This window comes from Rousettus aegyptiacus, unplaced genomic scaffold (assembly GCF_014176215.1).
Source record: "Rousettus aegyptiacus isolate mRouAeg1 unplaced genomic scaffold, mRouAeg1.p scaffold_m13_p_3, whole genome shotgun sequence".
NCBI lineage: Eukaryota > Metazoa > Chordata > Mammalia > Chiroptera > Pteropodidae > Rousettus > Rousettus aegyptiacus.
In genome coordinates this window covers 127,278,291-127,293,345 of record NW_023416306.1, presented here as the reverse complement: position 1 = coordinate 127,293,345, position 15,055 = coordinate 127,278,291, and the positions used below count along the sequence as shown (strand labels likewise).

General features: G+C 38.9%; 1 long non-coding RNA gene and 1 pseudogene across 1 annotated transcript in view; both read right to left on the bottom strand.

Annotated features, from left to right (window-relative positions):
- The window catches only part of LOC107518613, a 61,533-nt gene that overhangs the window by 15,926 nt on the left and 30,552 nt on the right, over positions 1–15,055 (bottom strand). The window contains exons 2-3 of the long non-coding RNA XR_001598914.2: positions 2,641–2,752; positions 1,559–1,660 (exon numbers count right to left, since the gene is read on the bottom strand). This is a non-coding gene — a long non-coding RNA (uncharacterized LOC107518613). The remainder of the gene's footprint in view (positions 1–1,558; positions 1,661–2,640; positions 2,753–15,055) is intronic.
- On the bottom strand, positions 2,240–2,358 carry LOC118601436 (annotated as a pseudogene).

Genomic DNA, 15,055 nt, shown 5'->3' with positions numbered 1-15,055 from the left:
CTCTCTTTGTGTTAATGAGATTGCAAGTCTGGGTCAACTACTTTGTCCAAGGTCACAGAGCTACTGAAGGTTCCCAGTCTACCGTTCATTTCACCTATTACTATGCAGCATTTATTTTATCCTTCCCGGGAGGGCATCAGAGAAGAGAATATTAAAAGGCTACAGTAATTAGCCTCACATTGTAATACCCTTGACTCCAGGCTAACTCCCTCCGCAGAGAAGGGAAGCTTAATTCTGCCCTTCTCAAATGGGTCTGAGATTATGGCTGGAAATCAGGAGGGGATTTCCAGAAGATGTTCAAAAGTGTCTGGGGTTGATTTGGGTCACTGTTGTTCCCAGTGGTCTTTGAGTAGTTGGACCCCACAGAGGGCAAAGCATTCAGTCTCATCTGTGCAGAGGGTACGTTGTATGGCAACTGGATAGATTTCCAGGGTTGCGAAACTGCTTATTCTATCCTGAAAGTTTTACCTGTTCCTTGTCATCAGCCTCTGACCTACAGAGCAGAGATGCAGGGGAGCAGGTGAGGGTTGCAGGAGAGCAGCTGTGTTTCTGAAGGCTCCTTGGGTGGCCCTGACACTCTATTTTCCTATCTTTACAGCCATTTTTGGAAAACCAACTTGTTACCCTTTCTAAAAAGTATCCCTCTTCTGTTCAAACATGTATAAAGTGGTCAGAGATATAAAATGCAACCCCACCTGGGCCTCAGACCTTGCTGAGGGTCCCTGAGCTGCTTAATGACGAGGCTTCAGGACTGTAGATCCGTCGTCGCAGGGGGCATGGTGGTAGGGATTGCTTTTCCTTACTGCCATTCTGGCAATTTATATCCAAACGAAGAGTGTGCTCTTCTTCGGCCCGTTATCAAGATCCTAGTTGAGAACTCAATAGTAATTCAAAGACTGAGAAGGTAGGAAGAGAAAGTTGTACTGAACCTACATTGTATCTTGACAAAACTTTGTAGAAGTTTGCTCCAGCCCTGTTAGATTCTTGACCTCCGTCACCTGGCTAAGAGCTGTCGCCCTGGACATACTCTCAGTGTGGGCATAGCCCTGGGGTGACTGGACCTCTGGCAGCACTTGCTTTGCAAAGCCCGTAACCCTGTGCCTGTGAATGTTCGTCTTTGCTCGTCTTTACTTTCTGCTATTAGCCAAGGGAGGTGTCATTACAGCCCTTATAATAACAAGCAAATTAATTTTAAAGGCGCATATGGCCTTTGTAGGGAACCTCTCCCTGTTTAACCTCAAGAGACAGAGCAAAAACTACCCTTGAAAATAGTTAAGGGAGTAAATTTTGTGTGATATGTATTTCAACACAATAAAAAGAATTGAAAAAACAATGACAAAGGGAACTTTGTATGCATATAAAAATGCCTGATGCACTGACTTAATAAATACAACTATTTTTGGTAAGTGAAAATCATATGACTTGAAAATGCTTAAACATTCAGAGAGAGAGAGAGAGAGAGAGAGAGAATATTTGAAAAGACTCATTCGAAGGTCAAGACAGCACTGCAGTATCGTGGTGCAGGTTTTGGCCCCCAAAGGTTTGGAGCTAGACAGACCTGTTTCTCTTCCAATTCTGCTTATGACACCGCAGGTCTCTTCTCATTCCTCTGTCAGGTGGGGCCAGCAACCTGAACTCACAGCGCCCTTCTGTGGATTAACTGAGATAAGGCGTGTGGCACATGTCTGGCATTAGTAAGTACATGTGTAAGAATTCCTAGTTGATGCTCACAGTTACAGAAGTGTCTGGGTTTGGTCTGGCTATTCTCTGACCTCACAAGGCACCCTGTGGCATGCAGATTTTGGCAAATGAATCTAAATATATTATAGCGACGGTTAGTTTCATGTGCCAGTTTGGTTAGGCTACAGCCCCTAGTTACTCAAACACTAATCTAGATGTGGTGGCAAAGATATTCTGTAGATGTGATTAAAGTTCATAATTGTTTTACTTTAATAAGGAAGATTATCCAAGATAAGGTGGTGGGGAGGGGGCTGTTGCTGATTCAACCAGTTGAAAGGACTTACAGCTGTGCAGGGGCTTCCCAGAGGTAGAAGACATTCTGCCCATGGGCAGTAGCGAGGGCCTTGCCCGAGAGTTTCCAGACTGCCCTTCCTGGCAGCCTGCGCTGTGGATTTTATTTTATTTATTTTATTTATTTTTTAGGCAAGGCAACAGTTGGTTGACCTCACAGATTGCAAGGACCTTGTGAGCTTACAATCCTTTATTTTTTTATTTTTTATGCCTACAGTACGTGGTCTTCCTAGGTGGTCTTCCATCTAAGTACTAACTAGACCTGATCCTGCTTAGCTTCCGAGATCAGACGGGATCGGGCTTGTTCAGGATAGCATGGCCATAGACTGCCCTGTAGAGTTTAGATGTGCCTAACTATGGGTTGAATTGTGACTCCCCTTTCCTCCTACCCTCACCTTCAAAGGTGTTGGAGTCCACACTCCCAGAACTTGTATGGGTGACCTTTTTTTGGAAATAAAATCTTGCAGATGATCAAGTTAAAATGAAATTATTATGGTGGACCCTAATCCAATATGACTATGTCCTCATAGAAGGAGAAATTTGGACACAGAGAATAACACGTATAGAGGGAAGGTGATGTGCAGACTCAGGGAGGAAACAGTTACCTACGGGCGGAAAAACACCACGTGTGCATCCATCTCCACATCCTTCTGTGACTCTCTTTCTCTAACAGAACCCAGACTGAAGCCCCGTACCAGAAGAGGTGTCCCTGGATTTGATTCTGGAACAGAGAGAGAACATTAGTGGGAAAACCAGTAAAACCCAAATAAAACCTGGGGTTTAGTCAATAGTCATGTACCAATGTTGGTTTCTTAGTTTTGCCAAATATATCATGGCTATATAAGATATTAACGAAGCCGTGTGTTGGAAATTCTGTATTATCTTTGCAAATTTTATGTAAACTAAACGTTACTCAAAAATAAAATGTTTATTTTATAAAGGGAGTCTGAATCTTACGCTTAACAGCTGTGCGACCCCAGGAAAGTCATCTTTCAGTGCCTCGATCCTGCCTTTCATAAAATACAACCTTCCCACAGGGTTGTTGTAAGGATTAAGTGAGATAATACACACAAACTGCTCAGAACAGTGCCTGGCGCAAGGTAAGTGCTTAATGAGCGTTGGCTCTCATTATAATATTTCTGTTTTCTTTTATACACAACTTGTTCTCCATGGCTACTTACTAAGTGTGTGGGAATTCATCCCATAGATTGGGGTTCTCCTGAGTGAGGTGCAGCCGCAGTTGTACAAGACTCCCTATTGGAAGGCAAGGGGAAAAAGTGGAACTTGTGTTTATATGCTCATCCTTGTGTGTGTGCGCTGTAATACATATCTTAATCCAGTATATCAGAATATAATTTATAGATACATAGATCAGGTGGAGGGGTGCGCTCTACCTTTTCACCGACAGAGTTAAAAGATCAAAAAGAATGGGGACCAGTGCTGTGCTCCTGAGACAGGGCGTGCTCTTGCATTGTGTGACCTTCTTTGGTCTCAAAGACACAGCCATTTAGGCAAACTAATTTTGCATCAAGCCCTAATGCCTAAGCCATTTAAATCTGCATGAAAACACAATTTTAGTCCAGAAAGTTGAAAATGTTGAGGTCGATTCAATGTATATTTATTTCCTAGTGTTCCTTCAGCCTGGATTATTTCAATTTGTCCTATTACTGTACAAAATCTCTCCACTTACATTTGAGAATCTAAAATTTCCCTCCGGCTTCCACCAGACCTTATTTATTCTTCGCAATAGCCTCTTCAAGTTATTTCAGGCGTAATGACTTTATGAGTCTAAAGCTTTTTGGATCAAGATGGTGATACTTGTAGCAAGATAAAATGGGTTCTTTTGAGGCATGGAACAACATAACTGACATTCACTTTAAGCTTTGCATGAATTCATTTATTCACGATCATTCATTACCAATTATTCGTTCAAACACCGATTTAGTTTTTTAAAAAAGCCCCAGTTCCTAGAGACAGTCAGACTTCGATTTAGACACTGCTGGTTTTCAGACCTAGGTTCAAATCCTGCTATTAACCAAGGGTATGTCCTTGGAAATTTTCTTGTTTTGAACTCCTTTGAATCCATTTCTTTATTAGAAAGATAGAATGTTTACTTTGTAGGGTTGTGTAAGGAATGACAATATTTATATGAGACACTTTGCTCAGTGTGTGGGGGCATTGTAGGTGCTTAACGTGTAGACAATTTTCCTAATGTCGTTATTTTATTGCTATTGTGCCAACTACTAGGCTAGACCCAGGAAAACAAAGATGGCTAAGGTATGGTCCTTGCCTGTAAGGAAAACACACACACACACACACACACACACACACACACACACTCCACCTAAAATTATTATTGACATGTTGATGTATTTGGTAAAAATAAATAGCAGAGAGAGCCTTCACTGAAGAGCAACACTCTCCTGGCTTACCTCTCTCAAGCCTTACTCCCATTCTCCTGATGCAACGTTATTAGTTGTTTCTCTTTTTTATTCTTCTGTGGCTTATTCCATAATTCAAAATAATAAGCTTGTATCGCTGTTTCTTAATTTCACCACTTTACAACATTCTTTTGACTCCTTGTATAGTAATAATAAGACAGGGATTTAGATCACGTGGCCCTCCCTGTACTTCCCCCACCTCTTATTTTCCTAATTTTCATACTCACAGTATTTTCTAAAAATTCCTCAATTGCTGATATGTTTAACTTTAAATACTATGCTTAAACTTTCATTTCTTGTTTTACCACATTCAGTCAGTAGTTTACTCCCCCCTGTGAAAGATAAGGTTATCACTCTTTTTCTTTCATCTCTTACCTCCTATAAGAGGGAGCTACTTCTCTAAAGTGCAATTTGATGAGAAACAGATTTTCTGAATTTGCTAAACGTAGGATTTAGGCATTCCATATTGATGGAATTGCTTTGGGTTCCTCCTCAGCAATTTCATTCTTATGAAGGACGCAAGGCAACCTTTGAATTAATCTAGAGCCCCTTTTGTCAGCTACATCTTGCTTTCACATTGTCAACATTCATAAGATTCGCATTCAGTCCTGCAGTTGTAGTAAAGGTTTCCTTTGCTTTCTCTATGACTGATTGAAAAAGTTATAACCCCTCCCCAAAAGCATCTGTGGTATTACAATCAGTTAATTATCGCCCACTACACGGAGGGACAATATGCTAGGATGACATGTCCCTCAATGTCCAACATCAAGAGCTACAGACTACTCACAAGGGAGGAAGTATGATAATATCAAGGTCACATGCTTTTTCTTTTCTTTTACTCCATCATATTAAAGTCATTTCACAATTTGCTTTTCCTAGTGTTTGGATTACTACCTCCTTGTGTAGCATTCGGCCTTCCTGATATCTCTTGTCTTTTTCTTTCTCCTTTCCTCCTTTTCTCCCTTCTTTCTTTCCTTTCTGATAAAAAAAAAAAAGAAGAATATGCCTTTACCACAGCCTCACGTTTAGTAAGGCTTTCCAGACATTGCAGCTCTTGCAGAGCCTCTGTCTTTCTCCTGGTCTTATGTACTCCTACCTAAGTTTCAACCTGTTGTTCTCTTTGGTATAGCTGTTCTTCTGCGATTTCTCTATAACCTTCCTAGGTTGGCCCACTGTTTCCTGGATCCCATGTCTTCCTCTTTCTGGGGTTTTCTCATTAATTTTTGATGGAGTATATCCCTAAGTAACTTCTTAAGTAAGTCAAAGTAGTTTTTTGAGGCATCATTTATCTGAGAATGTCTTTATTTGAATTAATGACACTTGATTGATAGCTTGGCTGGGTATACGATTCTATCTTCAAACATCATTTCCTTCCAGTTTTTTCTGACACCCGGTATTATTTATGAGAAGTATCATGTTTCTTAACTTTTATAGGTATTATTCTGCCGCCCACCCAACATCATGGAGGTTTTTAATATTTCCTTATTCTCAATATTATGTGTCTAGTTGTGGATCATTTAGAAATTTTATTGTGTTATTTCACTCATATGTGAGATATAAAACTTAAAACAACAAATGGACATGACAAAGAAGCAGAGACTCGTGGACATGGACAATATTTAGTGGTTACCAGAGGGAGGAGGGGAGGTAGACAGGGGTAGAGAGGGTCAAATACGTGATGACAGAAGGAAATTCAACTTTGGGTGGTGGACGCACAATTCAATATACATATAATGTATTATTGAATTGTACACTTGAAACCTATATGATTTTATTAACCAATGCCACTCTAATAAATTTAATTTTAAAAAAAGAGATTATGTTGGGCAAAGTTATTCTCTGATGACTTATAACTTTCATTTTGGGGAAATTTTTTTCATTACTGTTAATAAATCCCTTCTCTCCATTTTTTTCACTTTTCCGTAACACCTATTAATTGGATCACAGCCATTATTTGTCTCATCTTTTCTGTCATATTTCTTACATAGTTGTGTTTTAACTTTTTTATTATAAAGGACTTACTTATAGTTTATTCTTAACCCTAAAATTAAATTTTAAACCTATTTTTTTAAATTTCAAATCTTCTTGCTTTTGATTCTTCCTAAAGAATAACATTATATATGTGTATATAAACACATATAAAATAACATAAGACAGAACCTTAAGTTTATATACATATTAGCTATGTTATATATAATTAATATATACTATATATAAAGTTTATATATATTTTATATATTTTTATATGTTGCTTTGGATACTAGATGGCTTTGTCTTATGTTATTGTTAGCTTTCTTGCTTGCTTATGATTTGATACTTTCTATTCTTTGAATATCTCTATTGCCTCAAATCAAGTTTTCTTTTAATTTTGTTAGTTTTTTATTTTGTTCGTGCTGTTGGTTTTCTTACAGTTGTTCCTGTTGATTCTTTAATCTTTCTGATGTGCTTCCAATACAATCCTTTTCTGCTTGAGTTTATGAGGCAGCTTTAGTTCTGGGCAAGGAAGAACTCTGATTATTATTCTCTCACGTTTATCCCACCTCATGGGGTGTTTATGATGAGGCGGAAAACCTGAATGGTTTGAAAATATCTGCAAGGCTGCTCTCAAACTTATTTCTAATACTAACACATAAAACCTTACATGTTGAGACTACATAGAAGAAAGCCTAGCCTGAATTACTCAGAGATATTTTAAAATACAATTTTATTATTTCCAACTTTTATGAGGAACTTTACCTGAGCTAAGAAAATATTGCAGGTAGAGCCCCGTTGGAAATCGAACAAAAAAGGCTATGTTCTATTTAAATGGTGACTCTATCATACCTGAGGACTCTTCTATAGCATTTCATGTGGGACAAATGTGAATGCTATGACATCTGCATTCATTACTGAATAGGCGTGCTTCTTCAGTACAGAGATAAAAACTTAAACACTAGCCCAAAACTCTAATCAGGATTAGATGTAGTGGAAATAAAAGTTGTCATGAACCTTATATTCCCAACAAGAAAGCATTTTTATTCTCACACATATATGACATAGATGGCTTGATAGTCAATGGAGGCATATTGAATGACAATAACACTCTTATTATGTCATTGCCAGATTCAAAAGGGAAATAACATCATATAAATCCATTTTACTTTAAAACCAGCAGAAAGACATACTGAATAAGATTTCGTTTTGGAATTGCTTTACCAGTGTTGACCCTTCACATAATTTCTTCAGAAAAAAACAATTTGGTCTGAGAACACTCACAAGTTTCTGAAACATTTACCCTAGTACCTGACTCTAAATTTATTATAAGTTCAGATGTTCTCACAGACTGTGGCATATCTTCGTTATTATGAGCAAACAATGTCTGTGTATTCAGGATCAACCTGAAATGGAAGCACGTGAGCTCTCTGAACATACACTCAGCAGTTCTTGGGGTCAGGGACATACAGGGACCTTTGGTCCAGTGCCTGCAGAACTTCAATAGATTTTCCTCTATGTTGGAGGAAGAGACCGAGGCTCGAGGCTCGCAGTCAGTAAGTCCCTGGCCGAAGGACTCACCTTTATCCCAATTGACTACAGAGGTCTCTAACGATTGCGTTAAGTCACCTGCCCTTGTCCCACAGCTGGCGAGTAGCACTGTGGGGATTCAAACTAGGTCTCTCCCACTGTAAAAGGCTCTAATGTCTACACCACACCTGCATCTGCACAGTGTACTTGGATGTGGCCGCAGATCTGGGCAACTGAGGGAAGGGAACGCTAATCGGGCAATGGGACCCTAAAGAGGTTTGAGGAAGATCTAGAGAGCAGTCCACTTTCCACTTTGCTCAAAGCCAGACCACATCGAGACTCTAGCTCATTGGTCAGTGTTGCAGAGCTGTACTTTCAGACGCTTTTAGGTGAATGATTAGACGGGATGTATCGATATTTTTCTGAACCATGTTGCCTCTCCAATCATTAACGTGGCCCTTTATCTTCTCTCTTGTCATCCAATCTTCTCTTTGAAGCCAGTTGTGAAAGAGATACAGTCCTGAGAATTACCTCTCAACCTTAGGTCTTTCTCAGAATGGTCAGAGTGGATCTATTTGAAAGGCACTCTGTATCCAGTCCATCCTTACCTGCCTACTCCCCTAACCCCCTCCTTTGACTCAGCTGCTTCCCTGATGAAACTCTTCACAATTCCCTGCTGACTGCAGACAAAGTCTGGTTTCTTGCTCTGGAACCCCAGAATACCTCATCTGCCCTTCCAGACATAGCTCCTGCTTCCTCCACAGGCTTCATTCATGGCTTTCTGTTTTTCTCTGTTGGAGCTTGTTCTAGCTGCCACCTGGACCACCCTGGCTCACAATCTCTGCATATCTAAATTCTACTTGTTTTAAAGTCCAGATTGAAAGATGGCACCTTCACCCAGCCTCCCTGGTCTGACAGCTGTGCTTCTCTCTAACATTACTAAGGCTGCCAGGCAGCCAGGCAGCCTCTGAGAGTTTCACATGGGAACCTGATTTCATCCTCACAACCTGTGTGGCAGGGACTGGTCTCAAGTGACAAAAATGAGGCTGTAAAAGGTTAACTTGCCTAAGGATCTCAAGCTGCAAGCACTGCAAGCAGGATGGGAACCCAGGTGTGCCTGAGCTCAGGGCTGGCTGTACACCATTTTGGAATGCTCCAAGGCCTTATTTATTTAAGTGGGATCTCTCCCACTGTGAAAGGCTCTAATATCTCAGTGAACGGGAGAATGTCCAATTCACATCTGTTTTCCTGGATAATTCTAATATAGACTGAGTGCTGAATACAAGTGTGTGGAAAAGGGAGTTCTTCTCTATAGATGGACAGCAGTGCTTGTGACTATGGTTCCCTCTGGCCCGTTGAGTGGTAGGATTTGCTCTCTCCCTCCTGCACAGGTGCCCAGAGTGCTTCCTGTCTCTCACCACTCCATCCTGTTCCGAGGACCTCCCTGCTTCCGCTGCTGTCTAGCTGCTCCAGGGGCAGAAGGTAGGAGCTCTGGGAGACCCTACAGCCCTCTTCTCACTTCTCTGCCTCCACCTAAACTGGTTTGAACTCCTTCCTACCTTTGTGCGGCTTTCCTTTCCTGGGATCTCCTGGGCTGGAATATTCATCTTCCCCTATTGCGGCACTGTGACTTTGTCATCCTAATTGAAATTAAACCCTGTCTTGGTGCCTTAACTGAGTACAACCAGCTCCTCTGATCACCGCTTCTCAGATGCCTCCAGCACTCAAAACGGTACTGTGTCCAGCCTCTGAATTATGGGCTGCCAGGTAATTGATCCATCTCTCCATTAACATATATTTATCAAGGTCTTATTATGTGTGGGGTCCGGATGAGGCTGCAATGAACAAAGAGTAATTGTCCCTGTCTGCATGGGCCCTTATGGTCAAGCATAATGTACTATAATTGGTTTGTGGGTGTCATCTTGTCTCCTCACCTAGACTGTTAATTCTTTGCTGAATTTTCTGGCCCTTTTGCGGCCTCCACACAGTTTAATACAGTACTGAGCACAACACAGGAACAGGAGCAATGGATAATGCATAGTGAGGTATAAAACACTTACTGTTTAAGAAGCATTTTTTCGCAGATACAATCACATTTTTAAATTGAATCATTAGTCTCATGGGGAAGGCAGGGCAAAACTGATGAATGTTGGTTCTGACTAGTTAAATGATCTTATAGTTCCTAAAATCCATATTCAGTAAATACTGTTTAGCATTTATTAAATGAGGAATGAGGATAGGGGAAACTGCCTTTGCAGTTTTTATTTTCATTCAGAGCAAGGGGTTTATACGCACAGAACCTTACATAACATTAGAAATGTTAATTTTTACAGAACATACATGTGTTTTAAAAGAATAATATGGAAGGGCTAAGAACGAAAAGAACCCTGTACCCATTCTTCCTTACCCCCTGTTCTACCTCGCAGAGACAATCAATTTTAACTTTCTGTTCTTGTTTCTTTTGCAAGTGAGAAAAATGTAAATGATTGTGGGTGGAGGGTAGATGGCAGTAGACTGTGAATATGGCCATAAATTCCTCCTAACCTGTTATGTTCACCCCTTTGCAACATGACCTGGCAGTTCCTTCCATTGAGAGGCAGAGTTTTTTCTCTGCCCCTTGAATCAGGGCTGGCCCTGGGACTTCTTTTGTTCAGTAGCATAGACAGAAGTGACATTTTGCAAATTCTAATACTAGGCCTTATTAAACATCGCTTCTGTCTTGGATTTTTTGGAAAGTTGTCCTGCAACTGTCATTGAAGGAAGCTGGTCTAATCCACAGAAGAGTGAGAAGCCATGTGGAAAAGAACTAATGTAGTCCAGTTAACAGCCAGCACAAGCAAGTGAGGCTACCTTGGAATGGCCGGCCTCGCCATCTCTCCAGGGGAATGCAGCCCATGACAAGCCCAAGAAAACCAACAGAGGAACTGCCCAGCAAACCCACGGAATTATGAGAAATAATAAATAGCCATCGTTTTAAGAAACTTAGTTTCTTTATCTAGTTTTGGCATTGTCCATTAATTTCCTGCTATGACAAAAGATGATTTAGTTCATTACTTCACCCCCTGCTGCCTGCCACACACCTTCATTTTGTAATTTTATCACTAGTTGTGATTCCTTCCTTCCTTCCTTCCTTCCTTCCTTCCTTCCTTCCTTCCTTCCTTCCTTCCTTTCTTTCTTTCTTTCTTTCTTTCGTTTTTTTTTTATTAGTAGTTTCAAGTATACAGCACATTGGTTAGACATTTATATAGTTTATAAAATGACCCCCCCAATTGCTCCTTCTCTCCTCTGGTTTTCCACCTAGCCCATAGGGTTCTCTTTTTACCACCTTTGCAACCTCAGAATAGTTAAGACTACATTTCTTGTTCTATGAATAATAATACCCACTGACTCCCCGCTTTTTTAAGATGAAAAAATTATCATTCTCTCCCTCTTCCCACCTGTATCATCCTCTTTCACCTCCCGGTTTCTTTAGGCTTTATCTTTCTTTTCTTTTAAAAAAGACTTGTAATTAAAGAATAATTATACCCCAAAAGTACAGAAATCATAAGGGTAAAGTTTGATAAATTTCCACCAAGTCGACACACCTTCGTAACCAGCACCAAGATCTAGAAATAGAACTAACTTATCGCCACCTGAAGTCCCCTCGTGCTCCTTCTGTCTTACTTTCTACTAAACATACCCATTATTCTGACTTCTAACACTAAAGATAAGTTCGACTTGTTTTGAATTTTATGTAAATGTAACAATTCCATATATCCTCTATTGCATCTGGCTTTTTTTGTTCAACATATGTGTTTGTGGTATTTACCCCTGTTGATGATGTACTAATATTTTATTTCTTCCTGTTTCTGTATAGTATTTTATTTTATGAAAATACCGTGCTTTATTTATCCAGTCTAATGTTGATGGGCACTTATGGTCTATCCATATTTGGACATTTGGAATAGTACTGCAGTAAGCATTAGTACACATATTTTTTGGATAAAGTTAAGTATATATTTCTATTGAGTCTATACCTAGATGTAGAATCACTAAGTCATAGGGTACATATATGTTCAACTGTACTCGATAGTGCCAAACAGATTTCCAAAGTAGTTGTACAAATTTGCACTCCTACCAGTGATGTAGTAGAGTTATCACTTGATATTTTGTCACAACCATTCAAGTGTGAGGGTATGATGTTTATTATTTGTATTTTCCTGATGGCTTGAATTTTTGGTGTCATTTAAAGTAACCTCATATTCTATTTGTGTATTCTGACATATAAAAAGATAAGTGTTTTATAAATGTTGACTTTGGATCCAAGGACCTTGCTAAATTGACTTAATATTTCTGAAATTACCTTTTGATGTTTTAAGATTTTTATGCACACAACCATATCATCTGTGAATAAAGCAGTCTTTCTTTCTTCCCAATCCTTGTGATTTCTTTTCTTGCCTTATTTCATTGGCTAGACTCTTTATCAGATTAAGGAAGTTTACCTCTGTTCCTAATTTTCTAAGAGTAATTATCATATGCTTTTATATACCTATTAAGGTGACCATATATTTCACCTCACATTTTTGTTGTCACTGTGGTGAATTACAAAAACTGATTCACAAATATTAAACTATCTTTGAATTGTTAGAATAATTCCTACTTGCCTGATGCTTCTTATATATTACTAGATTTGATTTGTTAGTATTTTGTTTAAAATTTATGCCTCATGAAGGAGATTGGCTTGTGGGAATCCTGAGAGCCTAGGTTTGTTTATTTCCATCCAGAGAAGCTGGACAGTTGTCTCCTCCAGCACCTAGGGGTACAACCAAGAATACTTCAGCCTTCCTTAAGGGTCCTAGCTTAAAGGATGAATCTCAGATTTAGCTCACTATCTTTGCCATGGACCAAAGCGTTCAGTCTTCAGATTGCAGAGCTGTTATCAACATGTGCCTCTAGGGCAATCTTGCTTTTTTTCCATCATTAAAATCTCTTCTGTTTTGTTTGTAATGGGCAACTTTATATATTTAGGATAAATAAGCCACGGAATAAAATCACTAAAACTAGAAATTGTGTCAGCCTATCTACAATTTTTCACATTTGACTATGTTTGTGCTTCAGCCAAATATCGGGTTAAAAAAATAAAAAAGCTACCCTGTTGAATACAATGTTTCATGGAAGGCTATACAACACACACACACACTCACACACACACACACACACACACCCTTCAACTTTTCTCTTTCCTCAGTTTATCCATATAAACTATAAGCATGCATTGCACTTTTTCTTATATGAATATAAATATTTAAGACAGCATTCCAAATACAAGTAAACATTCAGGTTACATGAATCTAAGTTGTAAATAAAACAAGGGCAGTCTTAAAGTATTGAGAAGAAGCTTAGAATTATAAATTTAAAAGAAACGAGTGAACATGTGCTATCCAGGAAACAAAGGAGTCCACATTGCATTCCATCAGAGACAACATTGTGAAAAAGCACCGCGAAAGGAGAGACGGATACTTCCAATCATCATTTGTACTAATTGGGACTGAGAAGCCTTTGTGAGGAGTTAGAGCTAATGACTCCAGTACCCAGAGCAGCAGGATGGCAGTCGTGTCTGGCCCTATCTGGAGCTGCACGAACAGCTTCATTATGAAAGGAGGAACCTGGGAAACAGAGAAGGGAGGGTTTCAATAAGCCTTAACCCTCCACCTCCGGAGTCACAAAATTTCAGCCTAAGCATGTTGTCCTTCCTTCTACCTCTTCTCCATGACTCAGAAGAAGGAACATTTCACCACAGCAAGTGTGCTTATATGTTTTGTCTGTGATTATTATCATATTTGTTCATTAGAAAACTAAAATGGCGGTAGCATATATATATATATATATGTACTTGTTTATTTTTATTATTATATTTCAGAAAGTTTTTTATGAGATTGCACAAGTTTGGAGTGTTTTCCCAAATTCTAGCTTTCCTATATGTCCTGTTCTTTTTATTAAGCAAAACTCCATAGCTTGATGGTTTTAGAAACACATATACTACATGAAGGATTAACTTACATTATACTGGTCACTGTCACCTCCCTGTGGGTCTGGCTCCGTTATCCTTTTTCTTTGTCTGCTTCTTCCCTCCCCTTTTCTCTCCCTCCCCTCTTCCTTTCTCTATTTTTTTTTTTTTTTTGACCTTTGGCTTTTAGAGATTCCCCTCACTTTCTTGTGATCTCAGCAATGCATTTAAAGTCACACGTGTTGTAATTTATGTCGGATTTAGTTTTTAGCAGCACAAACCTTCACAGTAGTCAACCTACTATGCTCCTAGAAGTGAACGTCTCAACCCACTTTTCATCTTCTTAAATGCATTGAAATCTTTCATCCATCCATGGTCCCTTCTGTTCTCTTCATTTGCCCCCTTTTTTTTTTATTCCATTAGTTTCATCCTAATGCAGTCTCTGGAGAAAGGGGAGATAAATGTGTGTGTGTGTTGTGCATTATTCTGAACTACAAACCGAAACAGTTTTTTCAAACTTAATATTTGAATATGCTCGACGGTTTTGACTGCACACCAAAAAGACAGATTAAAAATAAATTGAAATGTCAACCTAAGTTCCAAGAAAACAAAATTGCCATTTAGTTAATCAACTTTAAAATGATGAAGAAAATATTGAACACTCTCAGAAAGTAATTTCCAAAGATTTTCAAAGCTTTTTTCAAAGGTAAATCTAACTTATTGTATGTAGGGAGTCATTGTCTACATATTTATTGATTTAAAACATTTTATTTGTTTAAATAAATGATTTTATAAAGTAACACTTTACCTTGAAGTAATCTTTGGATTTTTGTAATATTAATAACTCTTATTAACTGAGGTGATGGACTATTCACATGGACATAGTTAAAAGGTCCTCTTAAAAATAAATTTAAAGGTTTATCTTTTCTGATTTTAATGTCTAACCGAATTAATGTCTAAGTCCCTGTTTTGAGCAATATGCTTTTCAGTTGATAATAATATCTATGCGTTCATTTGACAGGAACATTTAGAACTATCCTTTCAAAAATATCTGCAGAAATAGGATTTTCCACTAGCACTATTTACATAATTAATC